The 20,845-nt window shown below is 45.2% G+C and overlaps 1 protein-coding gene across 1 annotated transcript in view; it reads left to right on the top strand.

The window, feature by feature from the left end:
• The first annotated feature begins 15,982 nt into the window (after window positions 1-15,982).
• LOC126426898 (protein roadkill-like) overlaps window positions 15,983-20,845 on the top strand; it is a 53,748-nt gene continuing 48,885 nt past the window's right edge. The window contains exon 1 of the mRNA XM_050088984.1: window positions 15,983-16,062. The gene's annotated coding sequence lies outside the window, so the exon portion shown is untranslated. The remainder of the gene's footprint in view (window positions 16,063-20,845) is intronic.

Raw genomic sequence — 20,845 nt, 5'->3', positions numbered from 1 at the left:
CTTACATACAAAATGATGATGACGTTTGTGAGTTGTTTTTACTTAAAACACCCTTTAGTAAACCAACATCTATAAACACTCAACAGAAATCAAATACTGTGTGCCATTACACCTACACTCTGCCACTGATCTCCGGCCCCGTTGCCGAGCAACCGTCTCCAGCCTCTCGCACACCCGACTTCTACTCACGGACTCTTGACACTCCACTACCGCTCACCGAATCGCACACTGCTTTAGTTTATGGTCGCTGCACGGAGCGTATGACCGATACTGTGTAAGGGTACAGCTATGTAAGGCTACTGTACCCTTACATCGCGTTCGTAAGCAGCCTGTCTCATCACCTGCATCCACTCATGTCCATTGTGCGTTCCGACGGACTTGGGCAATTCCAGCAGGACAATGCGACACCCACACGTCTATGATTGCTACAGAGCGGCTCCAGGAGCACTCTTCTGAGTTTACATACTTCCGCTGGCCGCCAAACTCTCCAGACATGAAAAATTGTTAAGCGTATCTGGGATGTCTTGCAACGCGCTGTTCCTTAGAGATCACCACCCCTTTGAACTGTTACGGGTTTACGAACAGCTGTGCAGGATTGATGGTGTCAGTTCCCTCCAGCAGTACTTCAGACATAAGTCGAGTCCATGCCACGTCGTGTTGCGACACTTCTGCGTGCTCGCCAGGGCCCTACACGATATTAGGCAGGTGTACCAGTTTCTTCGGCTTCAGTGTATATTAGTATCAATTAAATTGACAGTCAGGGAAGTGGTTCTCCGTACCCGAAACTGTCGAAAGACAAGGCAATAAAGAAAGAGGAAAGTGTGCGAAACAGTGCAAAAATAGATGTGCTAAGCAATTTTGAGTTGCTAAATAATTTTTCTGGACGAAACAACACTGAATTATTGAAATGTGGTAGAAACGCATTGCAAAGCCGACTCGTTAGAATTCGGTGATGAGGTTATTCATTTTAAAGCGTACGTGAAGAGCAACGAAATTAAAACCTCCTCCCTAAGTCCTCTATACAGAGTGTTGCGTGAAGACCCGGAGCACTCTTTCTCACACCTCGAAAGACTCGAGAGTTACTTGCAGTCGTTCAGGTCGCAGGGTTGAGTCAACAGTGTTGCCATCCTCTCAATGAGCCCCGCCATAACACAGCAACCTCACTGTGTGAAGATGTGATAGACGAATTTGCTATGAAGAAGCGACTCCATAAACAACTTTGCCTGACTTGAATGTGAGTAGTTCAGGAAGTATGTATTTATAATTATTATTGATATTATTAATAGCAGCAGCAGCAGCAGTTGTAGTATTAAATTCAGCACCAACTAACATACATCTGAACGTAACTTGTGTCGAAATGAGGGGCGAAAATATTTTTCGCTGCTTTTTCCGACGCGATGCAGCGCAGTATTCATTTTTAGGTTTCATTATTTTGTACTCAAGGTACATGATCAGCGAGACTTCGATTCATGCAACAGAATTATGATTTTTTGGGTCATAATTTGAAAGTATACGCATTACAGTGGATTTCATATGTTTCGTATCGTTTGAGAATAATGTTTCACAATAATAAGAAAAATATTGAGGCATAAATAACAAGGGTGTACGCTACCCAAACTCGTCAGATTGAGAATTTTTTTCTTTATCTTTGACAAATATTGGCTTACATTTTGGGATAGTTTGACATTACGAATTCTGTGAATTGTTGTTCGGGTACACTTTCATTAAAAGTAGTTCCTTGCCTGGTGAGGTGCGTTGCTTTCCCGTCCTGCGCCTCCTTACAGCCTCTCTCTCGCTCTGAAGATCGCCACACGTCCGCAAACGTCCCCCTGCTGTCTGGTCACCGCATGCACGTGTGCAGCCAGCACTGAGCGGGAGAGAATCTCAGCAGGTGGCAGTGCGCCGCTACGACAGGGCTAACCTACAGTTCACACGTCACTGTGCAAGCGTGACGTCGTTTTGACGTCACAGGGAACTAGAGAAGACCGCAGGAACCTAGACTTCTCAGCGACCGTACTGTACTACTTATCCAAAATTGCGTATTATGAAAGTATGCCACTTCAGGGCAACGGCACATGGAAGATTTGTAAAAACACTTCATATTTGGTACGGTTTGTTATAACTGAACGTTATATAAAGACTTATCGGCTTCTAAAGCCTTCATTAAATGAAAATTTCGCTACGAAGGCTGAACTTCCATCAGTTCATTGTCAGGTAACGGTTATAAGCGTTGAGTTACTGATGAGAGGGTAGCCAGGGAAGTGATTCGTACCCTGCCATATCCAAAAAAATTTTTTGTCACCTTCAGGTTTGTGGGACTTCTTTATTAAGCCAGTAGAAGATGTTTTGTAATATTTTATTTTGTGTACGTATAGTAATTCTCTCTCTCTCTCTCTCTTTCTCTCTCTCTCTCTCTCTCTCAGGTGTGAGTTGTTACTGTCAATAATTTACAAATTAAGCATGAAACTTGCAAATACGAATACATATTCACACGTTGATCATCCCGCAAAACAAATCACCATTCAAAATGAAAATCATAGAATTAGTTGGACAAAGCGGTTTCTACCCCACTCTCAGTTGTTGCCAGATGTATCCAAGATGGCGGTGATGACGTCATCTAAGATGGCGGGATGTAGACTTGAATTTTGGTGGGAAGATAGGTCCATTGGGCTACCTCCACTAACCTAAACCCCCCCCCCCCCTCCCCCAAAAAAATGACGGGAAGTTCAAATTCCATCAGGATAATCCAACACACCACGGTTATCTCTGCTAACCTAAGAAACTGGCAGGAAAATAGTTCAATTGGTCTACGTCCATTAACCTAAGTCATCCGAACGCCACCTCATCCTAGGGATTGGCAGGAAGTTTTAATTTTGGAGGGAAGATGGATCAGTTGGGGTATCTCTACTAACCTAAGAAAATGGCGGGAAAATAGCTCAATTTGGCCACCTCCACTAACCTAACTTACATCCTCCTCCTAGGGATAGGCGGGAAGGGGACTCAGCCTGTGCTGCAACTGAGTTTTTATTTAGACAATTTTATGCAGTACAGCCATCCAGTTTGTTCACCACGAGGTCTGGACTCCTAGCGACCTAGTGCACATTAACACAAGCAGAGGGCACTGTCATCTAAGATGGCTGTGCTGATGTCAGCTGATCACACGAGTACGAAGATGGTGGCATACAGTGTGTTCACAACGTGGTCTGGCGTAGAACTGGTCTAGTACACACTACTGTCACCAGAAGGCACTGTCGTCCGAGATGGCTGCCTTGACATCAGCTGACCACGCAAGTACCATTATCCAATATGGCGGCATACAGTGTGTTCACCATGTGGTCTGGAGTTCAACTCATCTAGTACACGGTGCTGTCCCCAGAGGCTGCTGTCCTCCATTCCGTGATGTATCCTAACATGGCTGTTTGGAGGAGAGAACGACTCAGCCTGCGCTGGGTTGCAGGAGAGAGTAAGGAAGGAGTGTACTTTATTTATTCTGGAACAATTTATGTAGGGAGGGATTTTGAGAGGTACTATGTTTATCACACTGATACAAAACACACGCTCTGACACGCTGGCGGTCACGTCACCCACCGACAGATCTGTAAACTACTCCTAAATAACGCACTACAAGCAACTCCTAAACTACCGAAATAATTGCAGTACAGACGTAGAAACTGCTAAATAATGCAGTACACTGATGCGCAGACTCGAAATGAACTCGTAAACTGTCTAAATAACGCATAGCACAGACTACAGACCTGCTAGCAAAATAATGCAAAACACACTCAAACAACGCGCGCAAGCACCGCCCACCGTCATGTCCACTGGACCGCACAGGAGGCCGCCTGCACCCCCGCCCCCTCGCGATGTGACGTGGCTTTCAGCTGCCAAGTCATGCACAGCTGCACTCAAGCATGCGGCAGCGACGTCCCGTTCATAATTGGTCCCTGAGAAATCCCTCCCAAAAGACGTGTTTATCTGGACACCATTGCTGACGCGACTGGACGAGAGTGAAGACGTATTTGCAGAGCGCGCTCGCACTGGCCCCATATGCGAGACGCCTCCGGACCACGCGCACGTGTGTTTAACGTTGCTGGCGCAATGGCGCAGAGCTGCGGCAGGGGGCCAGTGGCCAGTGGGAGCACCGTCCGCCACTGCTTCACGCAGACGATACTTTCAGTGGTAAAACTATTTTGCACAGGTCGCTAAATTGCACTGACAGTTAAACCTGCAAAAGTTGTCTACAGGTCATTAAATACATACGAGACTCACAAGAACATTGGAAGCCAGGTATATATTTACAAGTGTAACTACATTTAACTATTATGAGATTGAGACTACAGTCTGACACCAGTCGACGTACAGGTAATGTCTCCTTTCAACGGTTGTGGTTAGGGAACGAATATCAGTAGCTATAGTGCACATAATTTTCCATGTAAAAAGTCTCTCTCATACGCTCGCTGTTATCAATGTGCTGAATCTATACGTCACGCATGATCGGACACACACTCATCTTCTCTAGTCATGCCACAGTATAAGCCACAGTAACTTTACAATGCAACATATAAATATTATACACAGACAGTGCAGTTACCTTTTGTATCTGTGCAGCAGCCGAAAAATTATGGTATGCCTACACTCACCCCAGCTATATGTCTCAGTTCTCCTCAATCCCAGGAAATTCTCTGACAAAGTCTTACAATCAGCGCTTCTGGAAGATGCTACATCGTGCCAAGATTCTCTCTAACAAGTGTTATGAAGGACAGGCGTCAGGCACTATGTGTGGTAATGAATACCGCATCCGCCGACTCAGTGCTTGGAAAGACACCACCGACGTGGGTTGCTGTACTGTAATCATCATCACTATCGACAGAACAACAAGGAAAATGCAAATTCGTTCTTCCTCGAGGTTCGAACTTGGCAGTCAGTCCATCTTGCATTGCCCTTCATGCTTTCAAGATATGCAAACGTCCTCGCAACCGTCTACTATATCCCACCACAAAGCATGAATCGAGCATTATGATTGACTCTTATCAAATTTTCCCTCTGAATTACTGAAGCAGCTGGTGTGGAAGCACCATCCACCATTTCTCTCTTTCTGCAGACGTGACTTTCAACGGCAAACAAATATTTTACACTGATCGCCATATTGCACCGACAACTAAACCTCGCAAAGTGCCATACGAAGGTAATTCCAAAAGTAAGGTCTGCTATTTTTTTATAAGTACAGAACTCTGTGTGGCAGTTGGTCACACTGTTATGAAGAGTGCTTCACACGCTGTGTGTAATCAGGCACAAGCCGCGCTGCGGCGCTCACTCTAGTCTTGGCAGCCGTTGAGAATGGAGCTCCCGTTGGATGTTGAAAGCAAAGAGCATTGTGCCGATTGAAATCCATCGCCAACTGACGGAAGTGTATGGTGAGTCGTGAGTGGATGTCAAAAACGTTCGTAAGTGGTGTAGAGAATTTGCAGGTGGTCGGACCGAAATTCACGACGAACAAAGGAGCGAGAGACCATCAATTTCTGAGGTGTGCGCGAGATGGGTGCCACACATGCTGACTGAGGACCACATGTAGCAACGTGTTGATACCGAGCGAGGTGGCGCAGTGGTTAGACACTGGACTCGCATTCGGGAGGACGACGGTTCAATCGCGCGTCCGGCCATCCTGATTTAGGTTTTCCGTGATTTCCCTAAATCGCTCCGGGCAAATGCCGGGATGGTTCCTTTCAAAGGGTATGGCCGACTTCCTTCCCCGTCCTTCCCTAATCCGATGAGACCGATGACCTCGCTGTTTGGTCTCCTTCCCCAAAACCAACCAACGTGTTGATGCTTTCTGCGTGTTTCTTCACCACCTTGCAGCCGAACAGGACAACATCCTCCAATCAATTGTGACAGGTGACGAAAGCTGGGCATACCACTTTACACCTGAGACCAAGCAACAATCGCGGCAGTTCATAATTTTCTTAACAGCATGGCAGGGAAGTGATATGACATGGGCATACAAAAACTGCCACAGCGTCCACAAAAATGCATCGACGAGAATGGTGATTATGTCGAAAAATAGCTGAATGTTCAAGCTGTGAACTGATGTAAACCAATGTAGAAATAAACAGGTCTATGTACTTGTAAAAAAATAGGATACCTTACTTTTGGGATTACCCTCATACATATTGTCAAATACGGAAAGACTCTTATTCAATTGCACTGCTCTCCCACTGAAGATAGGAGCTCGAATATTAGAGCATGAAACCGACCTCCAACCCAGCAATATATCACTGTGTACTATGTCGATGTATTTAATATGGAATCTGTATCCTCTGGCATACAAAATCATCCCTTTTACATCAGAAAGCCCTCAGTGGACCTAAGTCACTCTCAGAACTGTTGTGCAAAGACTGACTTGTTCCCCCCCCCCCCCCTCCCCCGCCCCCCACAATACAAATGCGTTACTGTTTCTGGCTTGGACCTGCCTGCTCGCTTGCGTTTCTACACCCATGTCCAGACTCTGGGATTACAAGAACACATGTATTTTCGCATAGTTTGCCGTAATATTACACAACTTTCATTGTACTTCTCGATATCAAGCACATATCAGTGTAGCTTGCAAAGCAGTATCGCTCGTGCAACATAATTCCGAAGATATACACTGGAAATTATTTCTCTACAAACCCAAAACTTTAGCACTGATTCCGCCTGCGAAGACCTTTATATGAGAACTCGAAACAAATAGACGAAAATGATATTTCCACTCACGAATACTGATGTGAGTGATGTGATTCGAAATCATCCCTATAATTTACGAAGTCAACTAAGGTGTTTCTCATGTCTAGAGAACCAGCAAACATGTCCTCCATCTGCTAGATGCACACATGACAATCAGTGTTCTCTCTCAACTAAATAAAGATGTGAGATGTGAAGAAGCAGTCAACCAGACAATTTACATGGGAGGGAATAACGGACCAGCGCAATTACACGTCCCTATTCAATCTCCTCCAATTTCCACACGATCACGAAAGATGCCCAACGCATACTAGTTCGCTATTCAGCCGTCTAGAGGACGAGAAACTTAACTCAGCTACATTCCTGCATTCCAACAGGCCTTTGCATTCAGACAGCTCCTGTCGTTAACTGGAAATGTGAATCATTCCTGCACACGTCACTGGCATTGCAGGCCAAGCTCACATAGACAGAATCATACTACGAAATCGGCCTCATATATATTTGATCGCTATACTTACAACTAAATGTTATGACTGAGATCTCAGTTGAACGACATTCGACAATGAGCTATGTATCGGAAATACACTCTGCCGACAGGTGTTGTTCTGGAAATAGAAATATCACTACCATTCTTATAAGGTGACATACTCTTCCTTTGCTATCACAGCACTCCAAATCAAATCCATACTCTCCTATGACTGGAAATAATCATTTCCTTTCCACATGTCTGACCACAAACACATACTTTATGACCCTGGTGCTCAATGCGAACCTATCATGCATCTTCTACTACTACTAAGTATAATACTTCACCAATAAATGATTGCCTACGATACGAAATAATACTGAGACAAATTTAACGATGGGTGGATACGTGTCATAAGTTTTTCTTGTGAGTGATACCACTGTGTCCTAGAAAGATACTCGCAATCGTCTCATAAAATTAAAAAAAAAAAAAGACAGATCGCTACAACTACTCTACAGGTATGTTACTGTCACAAGCGGTCTTGGTTCTACAGGTGCACACAATTATGCATGTTAAAAGTTATATACTTGCTTTATAAATCGAGGTACAACATTACCTCTGAATCAGGTGGTTTTTTGTCCATACAAATACCGAGACGGCGATCGCTCGAATGTATATTATCAGACCAGCAGTGCATTTAAACGTTGCCCACGATGCAACCTTGTAATAAATGGCTGAATTTAGAAAGTGATTCAGCTAAGGAATGTGGTGTGACGCAGGTATTTATGACTCCCTCACGCCACACCAGCTAGATATTTCTCGACCATGTGTAACGTATTCTATCTCGATACCATTTCAGATGTTCTACAATATATCCACTGAGTTATAGGCTGTGACTGATTGAGAAGTAATAGATGGTATGCAGATTGAGGTCGTAAGAAATGTATACTAGCTTTTCAGATATCTAACGCAACGCTATGCGCTAGAGAGGATGTCTATGATTTGGAATCAAGTCCCTCCGTTCAATATCTGAGTTCGATCCTATTGATAAGCTGTTTAATGATTACAACCACTAGTCATTCACATTTCTCGCACTCTCATATCTCTGAACGAGTCACCTTTCTCGAACCTGTGTGCTACAGTAAAATTCGCACCTTTGTCTTAGTCCGTCCCTACACATCTTGCAACTGCTACCATTTCTTGCAAATTATTTCATGCGCCTGACTGCCGTCTGGAATGACTGCAGTAATTCTTGTTGCGGCTCCCTCTAACTGGATAGGCTGGTCAGTCGACAATCTGTGCCACTCGCATACGTTATGAGACGTTTTTAATGCAGCAGAGGAACAAATGTGAATAGTAGAAAAAGACTTTCAGCTTTATTCTTAGTAATCTCGAATATATTTTTATAAATCAACGAAACCATTGATCCTCAGACAAGTGTTGCTGCACTGTAATTTTTCTTCAGTCTCACGAAATTGTGAACACCCATTCGTTTTTTTATCTTGTACCTAAAAATTGTTACTGATAGCTTCCACTGCATGTATAGTAACTTGTATTGGCGTTTGAGACCCTTTACTAGATTTCGAAGGTGTGTTGTCAAAATGCCGTGGCTAGAATTCGTGCTTCGAAGTCCACATCCTTTTGGGCTAGTTACTTTGATAAACGTACGCCGTCCAGGAGAAATTAGTTATTGAAGCGCATCTCTGTATTTCACTGTCTACCAAAATTTTCGTTTCTTACCGCTTCCACAGTATTCACTGAGATGTGATGGGGCTTTCTTACGGGTTCCATTTGTTAACCTGCAGTGGATTACTTCCGGAACTGGCTCTTCTCGGTCTGCTTTGTAGTCGCACAACTTCTGGTTCCTCACACCTCAGTGTTGTTATTGATGAAACTATTGCTGCGTCCGGTACCAGTTCGTTACTCACCTTTCCTTGGACGGAATACACTTCAGCTCTGCCCGTCTTCTCTGCCGCAACTTCTCTTCTGCTAGGACAGCAAACTTTATGGAACGTAAATGCGGGACAATCTTGTGGATGTCTTTGGAGATTGAGGATAAGCGATTGAAGGTGTCGGATCCCCTGAAAGTACGAAGGGAATGTACGTTCGAAGGTAGTAATTTGTTTTAAATACACATTTCCGACATGAGTGACATTTTATTAACTCTGGGTTTTGGTTTAGAGTTTCATTGCATTTCTCACAGCTCCCCACATTCTATTTTCCATTAGGCATTGCGTTTCGGCTTCAAGTTGCTCATTCACTAATCGACGGAACCACTCGCCACGAGGCGCGTCCGTCGCTGGCAGACAGGGAGGGCGCTGGACGTGTTGTCGGGCCGGCTGCCTCTCTGTCTCCGGTGCCTGCCGCGCGTCAAGTTTTCGGAACGCCTCTGACCACTGGTGCTCTGTGGTCGTCTACGTCTCGGCCTCCCTCTCCAGAACACCGTGGTCCACGTGATTTGTGACGTAACTTACGTCGTCGAATAAGTCGCGCTCTGTGAGGGAACTATGGCGGGTACGTCTTACGTCGATATGTAGCAGTTGCGGTTGTTTGCGCAACTGATTCCGGATTCCAGGAATTTCATCTCCCAACAAGACACCCGTCCCTTATGGGATCATCGATGTCTGTCGCTACCCAAATGACAAACTTTTGCATCACTGGATTGGCTTTAGAGGTGGAAGATGATGTCGCTCTGTTCCTTTGGACCTCCAGGTCGCCTTGTGACTTTTGTCCTTAGAGGGTTCATTAGTGAATCGTGTTAACGTGTCCCCACTGCCAAGAACACTGGAACAGCTCAGAGAACCCGTCAATGTTTCTGTGCTGACCACTGGAAGGATGTCGCTGCATCAGTTACGGAACGATCTTGACCACCGCTTGGGCGTGTTTCGTGTCACCACAGGGGCACTCATAGAACGTTCGTGGAGTGAAAAATGCCATCTTGGTTAGTTCACCACTGTGTTCACGCATCGATCGTATTTGTACACGCGATACTTCGCAAAATGTGGCTATCTGAAAACAAATTAATATTTTACAGTATTTTCAGAAGTTATCTTACAGTGGAAGATCATAATACGGCTCCTCGTTTCAGTCTTCGCACTAACGCCGAAATGGCAGATGTAAAGTGGTTGCGGAATATAGGTTCATCTAAAAATCCACAACGGTTAGAAGGCGTCGGGACCGGATGATGTGCCTGCAATGTTCTACAGGGATTGTCCCCAGTAGCATTTCACCGCAGGCCGCTGGAACAACGGGTGGTACCAAGCGACTGAAAAATTCTGATCACTGGCGTTTTCAAGAGACGTCAACGGACAAATTAAAACGACAAGCCTGAGAGGAAACGCCGCCGACGACGTGACACGTGACATGACACGGCCCTCAGTGCTGAAGTCCAGACGAAATTCGACGTTCACTGGCGTCTGTCCGCAGCCGCTTTATGCCCTTTACCGGCGGTCCATGTCGACATTCTGAACACTACGTGACAGCCGAAGCGGCAAACACACGGGCCGCACCCGCGTCTCGTGTCTGCCGACACACAGTACAGCAGGGCAGGCGTGTGTGGGTGTTGCTCTGCGGAGCGGCTACCCTGTCACTGTTTGGTCGCCGTATGTCGTTAGTCCTCTGGAGGAAAGCTCTTTACAATGGTACAGGAAAGCTATGAAGTTCCAGTGAAAAGTTAGTCTATGTCATACTTCGGCAGCTGTAACTATTAAATAAATTTCATCATGCAAGTAGATCGTATGACACATCGTCCACTGCGATTTAAAGAAAACTGCTGTTCGATTGTTTTTAGTCCTTGTGGACGTCTTTCTGGTGACGTTTCTGCCACGAACGAAACGTGTAGGAAATTTAAAGTGTAAGTTTATCGAGTAGTTCCAAAGACGATAAACATCAAAGGCACACCTATCATTTACATACGCTTCTCGTCTTTTGGCCATTCAGGGTGTAGTATCAAGGAAGGCGCCGTGGATCCCACAATATGCTGCGGCATAAATACGGGTATTTTGCACCAAAAACATTCATTTCATTGTGTAATATGCAGGTAAGTTTTTAGGTGAAAAGTTCATAAAATCTGTACCACACAACAGTCAGGGAAGGAAATAGGAATAATGTGATGAATTACAGCTGCATATCACTGCAGTCTATTTGCGGTAGAATTTTGGAACATATACTCTATTCGAACGGAATGGCTGACTGAAATGACGAACCGCATTACTATCTCCAACTGCGAAATAATTTCGGAAGATGGAAGAAATTGCAGGGCTACTGTTAACGACTATTTCGTTTTCACAGACCCACGTTTTGCGAAGAATTCTGTGTACAAATTTGATCGATGCGTGAATAGAACTGTAAACTCACCTAGTTTACATTTTGCACTGCACAAATGTTTTATCAGTGTCTCTGGCGACGCGAAACACAGCCAAGCGGTAGTCAAGATCGTTTGGTATCTTATGTATCAATATCCTGTCAGTGGTCAGCACAGAGACATTGACGGGTTCTCTGAGGTGTTCCAGTGTTCTTGGCAGTGGGGACACGTGAACACGGCCCCTAATGACCCCCCTAAGGGGAAGGTCACAACGCGTTAGATCAGGAGACCAGGATGTCCAAAGGAACAGAGCCACATTATCTTCCAGACCCATGGCCAATAAAGCGATGCGGAAGTTCGTCATTTAGGTTCAAATGCTTCAAATGGCTCTGAGCACTATGGGACTTAACTCCTGAGGTCATCAGTCCACACCGGCCGGCCGTCATTTAGGTACCGACAGACATCGATGCTCCCAGAAGAGGAGAGGAGGGGGGGGGGGGGGAGTGTCTTGTTGGAACATGAAATTCGGGGAATCGGGTATCAGTTGTGGAAAACAAGCACAACTGAAACACAGCGAGGTAAGAGGTACCCGCCATATTTCCTTCACAGAATAAAAACGGCCCATTCAGCTTCGTCTGTGACACTGCACAGAAAACATTAACCCTCCGCGGATGTCGTTCATGAGAGGCAATTTCATGAGGATTTTCAGTACACCACACTCACATTGGGGAGATAAACTTTTTCAGATAAGTGTTAGCGGCTTCGTCGCTGCATATCAGCATGGAGGCGAAATGTTCGTCCTACACTGGTCCCTGCTGAGCTGTGGCGTAAAGCGGAAGGCGCCGTCACTAACTTTCCCCCTTTAATTGTTGTACGGCCCGCATACGGTGTGCTTTGAAGAGTGAATGCCCGCGCATGGTCTTCCACACACTTTGCTGCAGTGTTGACAGTTCGCAGCTCGTGCATGCTGTTGACTTTGTTGTACTGCGTACAAAAATTTCGCCCTCCCCCCTCCCCCGCCCACCACGGCTGAACTGCCACATTTGGTCAAATGTCTGGCATATTCCATCACCAAGACTCCTATTGCTCTTGCTTTGCTGGCATTTACGTAACGAGTTCGAATTCGTAATGTGAGGTGGTTGGCACAGCTTAAACTCGCTGAGTTTGCGGTTATATTCATGTTCCTGTGATACTGTGCATGTGGTATTCAGGACAATTTATAATTCAGAAAGCGAGTGAATCATTTATGCTAGCCCTGTATTTCGCCTTCTGTTTGTCGTCTTCCATTTCTGTGGCAATGTGGTCACTCAGCGACTCAACTTGTGATCCCGATCCGCTTGCGATTTTATATAATGCCTAAAATTCTTCAAATTCTTAGTAAGATCGATTTGCAATATTGTATTTACGAATTCTTTGAATAACGCACATAATATTTTCACTCGTAATCTTCCTCCAAGAATACCCCCTGACGCTGTTTGCCATCCAGGTACTTCTGCGCCCTTACAATTAACCACTGCAGCGCCTGATATTTAATTCACAGAATGTACTAGCACTTTGCTACTTTCTGATCACACTGTGCTTACACTTAATGTACTGACTGTAATGTCAGTACATATAATGTGTACCTTACTGTTGGGAATCTTTCCGTAGGCAATCAACAAATACGTACGTACAGAGTAAGTATATGCTCGCATTTATAGGACCCATATTGCTCCTTCGTGGTACACAATTTAATTATGTACGTACATGCAACCAACGCAATTTCGCGTGTGACTGATGTATACATTGACAATGACCCACGTAACGTTAACAGATTGCGTGTAAGTGTTCGAATTCTAAAATTAGATCTCGAAGTACATTCTGTGCAGACTCAAGTACGAAAAACCACTGCACTAATGCTTCATTCTTCTTGCAAAATAATGCTAAGAAATTTATATATCAGTGTTCTGTAACACGTCAATACCTAGCGTATGGTCAGCTATCAGTGTTTTTATTAATTAACTTGTGATTCACGTCTAATCAACCCTTAGTCCACTTATAGCATCAATGAAGCGTGGTTCCTTTCCTTATGTAAAATTCTTATTACAACTTCGAAATGCCACAGCAAGCGATCTAATGTTCTTTAAAGCACAGTTGGCCCTCTACTTATCTCTGACTTGCACAGATAACATAATTAATTTTCGTTACCTCTCACGAATGAATCCGTCTCTCGTTTATTTTCGGTTAAAATGCTGAATACTTAGGCAAATCTAGTTACAGCAAGTACTGTTCTACTTACAGTTTATCAAAATATGCCCTCGACCTTCATGCCTTCTTTCTTTTGTCGTGTAAATTTTGCTAACTCCAGGCAAACAAGTAAACTGCCAAGTCAGAGACGTAATTTTAGTCTCCTTATTTATCAGTTTCTAATGGCGGTTTTTCTTTCTCTTTTCCTATTATGAAAATTAGTACTATATATTTTTATACATATCGCCTGCGCAAATTAATTATTTCCTCTTTTTACTTTGTTACATCATTAAAATATGCAAATGATCATTACCAACTAGATAAACGTAAAACATGCCAACTGTATCCGTGGACGGTTACTCTCTTATGCGGCTAAAAGAGAATTAGTATCACCTTTGTAATCTCTATTTTCGTAGGTGTCTTTAAAAAAAAATTTAAATTTTTTTCTATTGGACTCGAGATTAATTATGAAAAGTTTGTTTACTTGAAATGAGAATAAGAGACGTGATTTTTAATTTTTTATTGATCAAATCTTCATTTGAGGTTTATTATCTTTATAGCAGTTTATCGTCGGCTGAGTACCAACAAAGCTAAATACTCAAACCAACAACGATAGTGAATAACAATGAGAAATGCAAAGAAATATCCTAGGCGCGTCCTGTTTGGCCACGGCCTAACAGATACCGCCACATCCTCACACACCGCGGCGAGGCCCGGATTTCTGAGTTGAAGAGGAACTGCTGGGAGAGAACCCAGGACCCCTTAAGTCGGTCCAGTAGTCAGGACTCAGCAGCCGACTCGTCGGCCAAACACTGCCCCAACATGTGCAGACACCGCCCAGGAGGTCTTGAAACAGGTGTGGCAGTGTCTGTTCCCACAGTACGAGATGCAACAGCCAGTCTTTAGATGACGAATGGCGCAGTTTTCATAAGTTGATGCAAAACTTTATCAACAAAGTATTTATCGAACGAAACTTTTCAGACAGGACTGAACAAAAGGATTCGACGTCAACAGTTTCGTGTGGTGATCAACAGCGTTAATATTACTGTAGTTAGTTTGACGCGGCAGAAATTAAACTTGATTTTGAATTGGATTGTTTTGGGGGAAGAGACCAAACAGCGAGGTCATCGGTCTCATCGGATTAGGGAAGGAAGCCGGCCGTGCCCTTTCAAAGGAGCCATCCCAGCATTTGCCTGGAGCGATTTAGGGAAATTACGGAAACCTAAATCAGGATGGCCAGACGCGGGATTGAACCGTCGTCCTCCCGAATGCGAGTCCAGTGTGCTAGCCACTGCACCACCTCGCTCGTTAAACTTGATATTCGACCCTAAAGTAACTGCAGCTTGCACGGATGACGTTATGGTATACCGATATTGTTGCGTTGTAAGTAATCACGCAGGTAACCTGTTTAGTGGAGTTTTCCCTTGGACCTAAGTTTCAATACAAAGTCAGCAAATGTGGCACCAAAGCGCCGGTAATGTAAAACCGAATACGGCGACTGCTCAGTGTGTTCTGCCTCAGCCAAACACAGCACAGATAACGCCCTCTTATTACAAAGTTTTATAAGTAACCAGTGTCAAAATGACGCTTACTGCAGATACTGCTGCCACAAAATAACCGTTCTGGCAATCTTACTTGGCGCAGCATAAAGGAGCAGACAGAAAAATTTAACCTCTACTAATTAATTACTTTGTTTACTTGTGACCTATCAGATTCTCTGCAAGACTGAAATGAAAACAATTATGGAAAATAGAAGGGGCGACCATTTCGAGTTAAAAGGACTTGTAATGCTGGAAGTGCAGCTAAAATGTTTAAGGATAAATCTGAACGTGTACACACGTGGCTCTGTGTAGATAATTTCTGTATTGACCAAAAAGAGAGGTGGACTGTGCAAAGCATCGTTTGCGTTAAAGTGCAAAGCAGGGCCACAGGCGCTTACGATCCGTCGTGTTGTTACTGAAGAATGTTGAGCGGACGTAGAGGCAAGCGGAGGACTGAAATTATGTATTCGGATTGCAGCGGTCTGTCCCAGGAAGCGTTGCGTGTGTTTGCTTCTTGGAAAAAAATAAAAAAACTACACGAAGCGAAAAGGCAGGGCTTGCAGCGTTCGTTGCGTGGGGGAGTGGTGGGGGGAGGGGTGGGGTCGCATGACGTCAGAGCCGGGGGAGAGGGGAGGGGTCACGTGATGTCAGAGCCGCTGCCCCACCCCTCGTGGAACAGTGGCTGGCTAGGCGGCGCTCATTTGCTTCCCCCGTATGACAGCAGGGCACCGGCGCAGTTCTGACGGAGCAGCCAGTCGGGTGACAGCGTGCGAAGCAGTCCCGCACCTCGGCGAGGATACCAGAGAGAGGTAAGGCGGGCAGCTGGCCTCTGCTGGATTACTCGTGAGCTGCGGATCCTGTTCTGCACGCTTTACTGTGGTTTGTCGCGTAACTCGCGACAGAGCAACGCCAACGAGCTATTCCTGTCTAATACATTGTCTTACTTCAAAAAATTGAAATCAGTACGAACAAAGGGATGGAGAATAGTGTGATGAATTAGCGTGTCGAATTTTTAATAATTTACTAATCGTTATTTATCGCATTGTTACAGTCGTTTAACCGCTGATAACTTGAGCGAGATTAACGTGGAACGAACGGAAGATAGCGCCACATTCAGTCGGGTAGTGTTTCGATGTGCCAGTGTCGATTCCAAGAGAATTCTCGTAGCACAGCTGTTGAAAACGAAAGCCAAGCGTTCCTAATTACGTCACTGCAACGAAATAACGCAAGTATGGGAAAACCATCAGAGTCAGCACTTGGGGCTGAGTGAGGTTTAGTGCGACGCGGCGTCTTCCAGCACTGATTCCAGCAGCCGTGGTTGTCTGTAATGCTGGACCGCCAGCCCGCAAGCCGAGGGCGATTGCATTTTGCCCATCTAGCGGCTTGCATGGCTGACAGAAATTTACTTTTCAATATTTCGCCTACTTTGGCCGACTTTAAACTTCTAAAATGTTGTCATAATGTACTCATACAGAGGTGTAATCTGACTTGAAGGGCTTCGCACAGTAAGAAAAGTATCACAGTTGGAAACTCGGCTTGTCGCGAGGTAACGTAAGCACTGCGCTGAAATACGCGGACGTCATTCAGCCAGTATTTCAGAACAAGGGCAGTTAGCGACTCGCAACAAACTCCAGACGACATTTCAAATACGTGAGATAATTTTCCCTAATCTCCCCCCGTCACACAAACACACACACACACACACACACGTGAACTAGCAAATTTTCATGCAGTCAGCTTAGGCATCATACATAACGTTTTAATGTATTAGTACAAACTGTATTCGCAACACCGTTTTCAGACGGTATCCGCACACCTTATAGAAAGTATTTGCAAAATTATATGATCGTACGACACACACACGCCAGGAGATATTACGTCTCCAACATTTAGCCGCGAGAAAAACTTGCTTTTGTTTAAAAATGAGTGCAAACTGGTCAGACTATTGAAACCCGTGTTTCAGAATGAGAGCACTTGGCGACTTAGAACACACGCTAAGGATAATTCCAAGCCCCTCCCTAACTTATCCCTTACATGCTCAACGTCGGATATTACACACGTTAACTCATCTGCGAAGTAACCAGTCGTCGGAAGCTGTTTTGTGCGTGGGCGTTCCGAATCCAGTAGTCCACTCGCGAATCAGAACTCGTGGCACCATGCCGACATGCTTCTGGGGATGAAACGCAACTCTCGCGTTCATTTCAGTATTTTACAATTTTATGGAATTACCGTTGTGATGCACGGGCGCTTTCCCCAATATCCTGGTTAGACCGAGGCGAAGATTTGGTTAGTAGTTGGCGAATTCTTGAGAAGTTATCGTAATGATTGCCCTTCGTTAATAAAGCGAATACGAAAGGTTTTATTTCATGTTCTGTGACGTCACGTCCCGTCTTTTGAGATTTGCTGGTGAAAGGGAAGCGAGCACACACAATACTTTTTTTGCACTATACAACACTTCAGCGCTTTGTTTGGCTGTTCTCGTGCTAATATTCGTCTGATAAGAGAGCCTGGTGTGTGGACAAAGCAACGCATCAGAGATCTTTGAGACGCGTCGTGTTCTGTGCGGCTTGTGCAGAAAAGTTGTCGGAATCGTGCTTGCACAGTAGTCGTATCTTATGTGACCAAAGAATGAATGTTGGTGTTTATGACACCGTCATTTACCAACTTCTTTATTTGACGTCAATAATTGGGAGAATCGAGGTAGATTTGTTATTGGTTCCCGACAGAGGACTGAATCACGCTAGAATTACATTTGTGGAGGGATTTGCAAATTATATTTAACTGAAACTTCGTTTAGCCACGTACTGTTACAGAAGCCTTACCCGTAATTTATGGTAAGTCACTGACGTTACATTTACCGACACTTTAGTATGACAAAGTACTGAAAATGTGTATCAGTTACATTGCCCATCATCATAAAACGCTAACTTGAGTTCAAAACTATAAAATTTTCAATTTCAATTTCGCACATGGGTACATCAACACAGCTACTGCCCATTTCGCTCCCCTCATCCAGTCGCAACACAGGACGCTCGACGTCACGGAAAACTGACTGCCCTCACACGTGAGGGACAGGATGATTTGATAAGTTGCACGAATTTTACTAATAATAAACAACCCGAAATCGGTGCTCTAAATGTTTTTCACTTCTGTGGCATTGAACTGTGTGCGTTGGTTTCAGTATTCATACTCGCCTGTCGCGACATATGCAATGCAATTGATGTACCGTATTAAAACCCTGTCCAAAACGTCTCGTGTGTGGCCAGATTAGTTGTGCAGAATTGTTGGATGAACAGTAGCTGCAGTCAAAAGTTTCATAAAGATATTTAATCGCGAGTGTGTGGAATCCGCGCTTTGAGACACACATCGAATGCCCATGATAATGGAGTAAGATCACTAGTGTGGCTTAGAAATGTGTACATTGTTTCTGGGTGCTTTTCATTCTTGCGGTGTTTTGTCCATCACCAAAATATTCCATAGTGTGGTGGCTCACATGGCACTTGGGTGGCTGTAAACGTGACTCACGTGGAGGCGGTGGCGGTGTATCGCCATGACGCGTTGCTGACGCCACCCCGTGTGGAAAGTAACGCTACTGTACCACGGGGTGATGACAGTGTGAAGTTCAGATACTCGCAGAGGTCCAGTGTGGACTGCACCTTATGTATGGCAGCGAAACACGGTGTACTAGTGCGCCTATGCGAAAACCGATTTACACTGGAAAGAAACTGTTTCCAGTGTTGCGACCAAATAGTGCTATGAATGGAAGAAACATACAGAAATTTTTCCATATGTAATGGATTGGGAACGAAACGTGGGCAGGAAGGGTCAAATAAGTGAGAAGCAGAATGTTGAGCTTGTTATTAACCGCCACTTGCTCAATTTGTACAGTTTGAGAACCAGAGACTTCGGCGAGATGTTGCACAACGACAGATTCGCACCTGGTACCCAAAATTGGAACTAATTTTTATTTTCGGTGCAAACTAGTTTCACATTACCGCATTAGCGTATCTGCCAAGTTTCGTTGCCATGCGAAAACTACAGACCACACTGGACCTCGGTGAGTGGCTGCATTTTACTTACGACCACACGATACTGCCATGTCTCCGTTGAAGAAAAAAGCGATTCGTGAAAATTTCACTGTCACCTTTGTGGTCCATTTTGTCACAAACCATTTAGTAGTAGTAGTAGTTGTTGTTGTCTTCAGTCCTGAGACTGGTTTGATGCAGCTCTCCGTGCTACTCTATCCTGTGCAAGCTTCTTCATCTCCCAGTACCTACTGCAACCTACATCCTTCTAAATCTGCTTAGTGTATTCATCTCTTGGTCTCCCTCTACGATTTTTACCCTCCACGCTGCCCTCCAATGCTAAATTTGTGATCCCCTGATGCCTCAGAACATGCCCTACCAACTGGTCCCTTCTTCTTGTCAAGTTGTGCCACAAACTCCTCTTCTCCCCAATTCTATTCAATACCTCCTCATTAGTTATGTGATCTACCTATCTAATCTTCAGCATTCTTCTGTAGCACCACATTTCGAAAGCTTCTATTCTCTTCTTGTCCAAACTACACTCCTGGAAATTGAAATAAGAACACCGTGAATTCATTGTCCCAGGAAGGGGAAACTTTATTGACACTTTCCTGGGGTCAGATACATCACATGATCACACTGACAGAACCACAGGCACATAGACACAGGCAACAGAGCATGCACAATGTCGGCACTAGTACAGTGTATATCCACCTTTCGCAGCAATGCAGGCTGCTATTCTCCCATGGAGACGATCGTAGAGATGCTGGATGTAGTCCTGTGGAACGGCTTGCCATGCCATTTCCACCTGGCGCCTCAGTTGGACCAGCGTTCGTGCTGGACGTGCAGACCGCGTGAGACGACGCTTCATCCAGTCCCAAACATGCTCAATGGGGGACAGATCCGGAGATCTTGCTGGCCAGGGTAGTTGACTTACATCTTCTAGAGCACGTTGGGTGGCACGGGATACATGCGGACGTGCATTGTCCTGTTGGAACAGCAACTTCCCTTGCCGGTCTAGGAATGGTAGAACGATGGGTTCGATGACGGTTTGGATGTACCGTGCACTATTCAGTGTCCCCTCGACGATCACCAGTGGTGTACGGCCAGTGTATGAGATCGCTCCCCACACCATGATGCCGGGTGTTGGCCCTGTGTGCCTCGGTCGTATGCAGTCCTGATTGTGGCGCTCACCTGCACGGCGCCAAACACGCATACGACCATCATTGGCACCAAGGCAGAAGCGATTCTCATCGCTGAAGACGACACGTCTCCATTCGTCCCTCCATTCACGCCTGTAGCGACACCACTGGAGGCGGGCTGCACGATGTTGGGGCGTGAGCGGAAGACGGCCTAACGGTGTGCGGGACCGTAGCCCAGCTTCATGGAGACGGTTGCGAATGGTCCTCGCCGATACCCCAGGAGCAACAGTGTCCCTAATTTGCTGGGAAGTGGCGGTGCGGTCCCCTACGGCACTGCGTAGGATCCTACGGTCTTGGCGTGCATCCGTGCGTCGCTGCGGTCCGGTCCCAGGTCGACGGGCACGTGCACCTTCCGCCGACCACTG

Source organism: Schistocerca serialis, chromosome 11, assembly GCF_023864345.2.
Source record: "Schistocerca serialis cubense isolate TAMUIC-IGC-003099 chromosome 11, iqSchSeri2.2, whole genome shotgun sequence".
In the NCBI taxonomy this organism is placed as follows: Eukaryota; Metazoa; Arthropoda; class Insecta; order Orthoptera; family Acrididae; genus Schistocerca; species Schistocerca serialis.
This window is presented reverse-complemented; position numbering and strand designations above follow the sequence as displayed.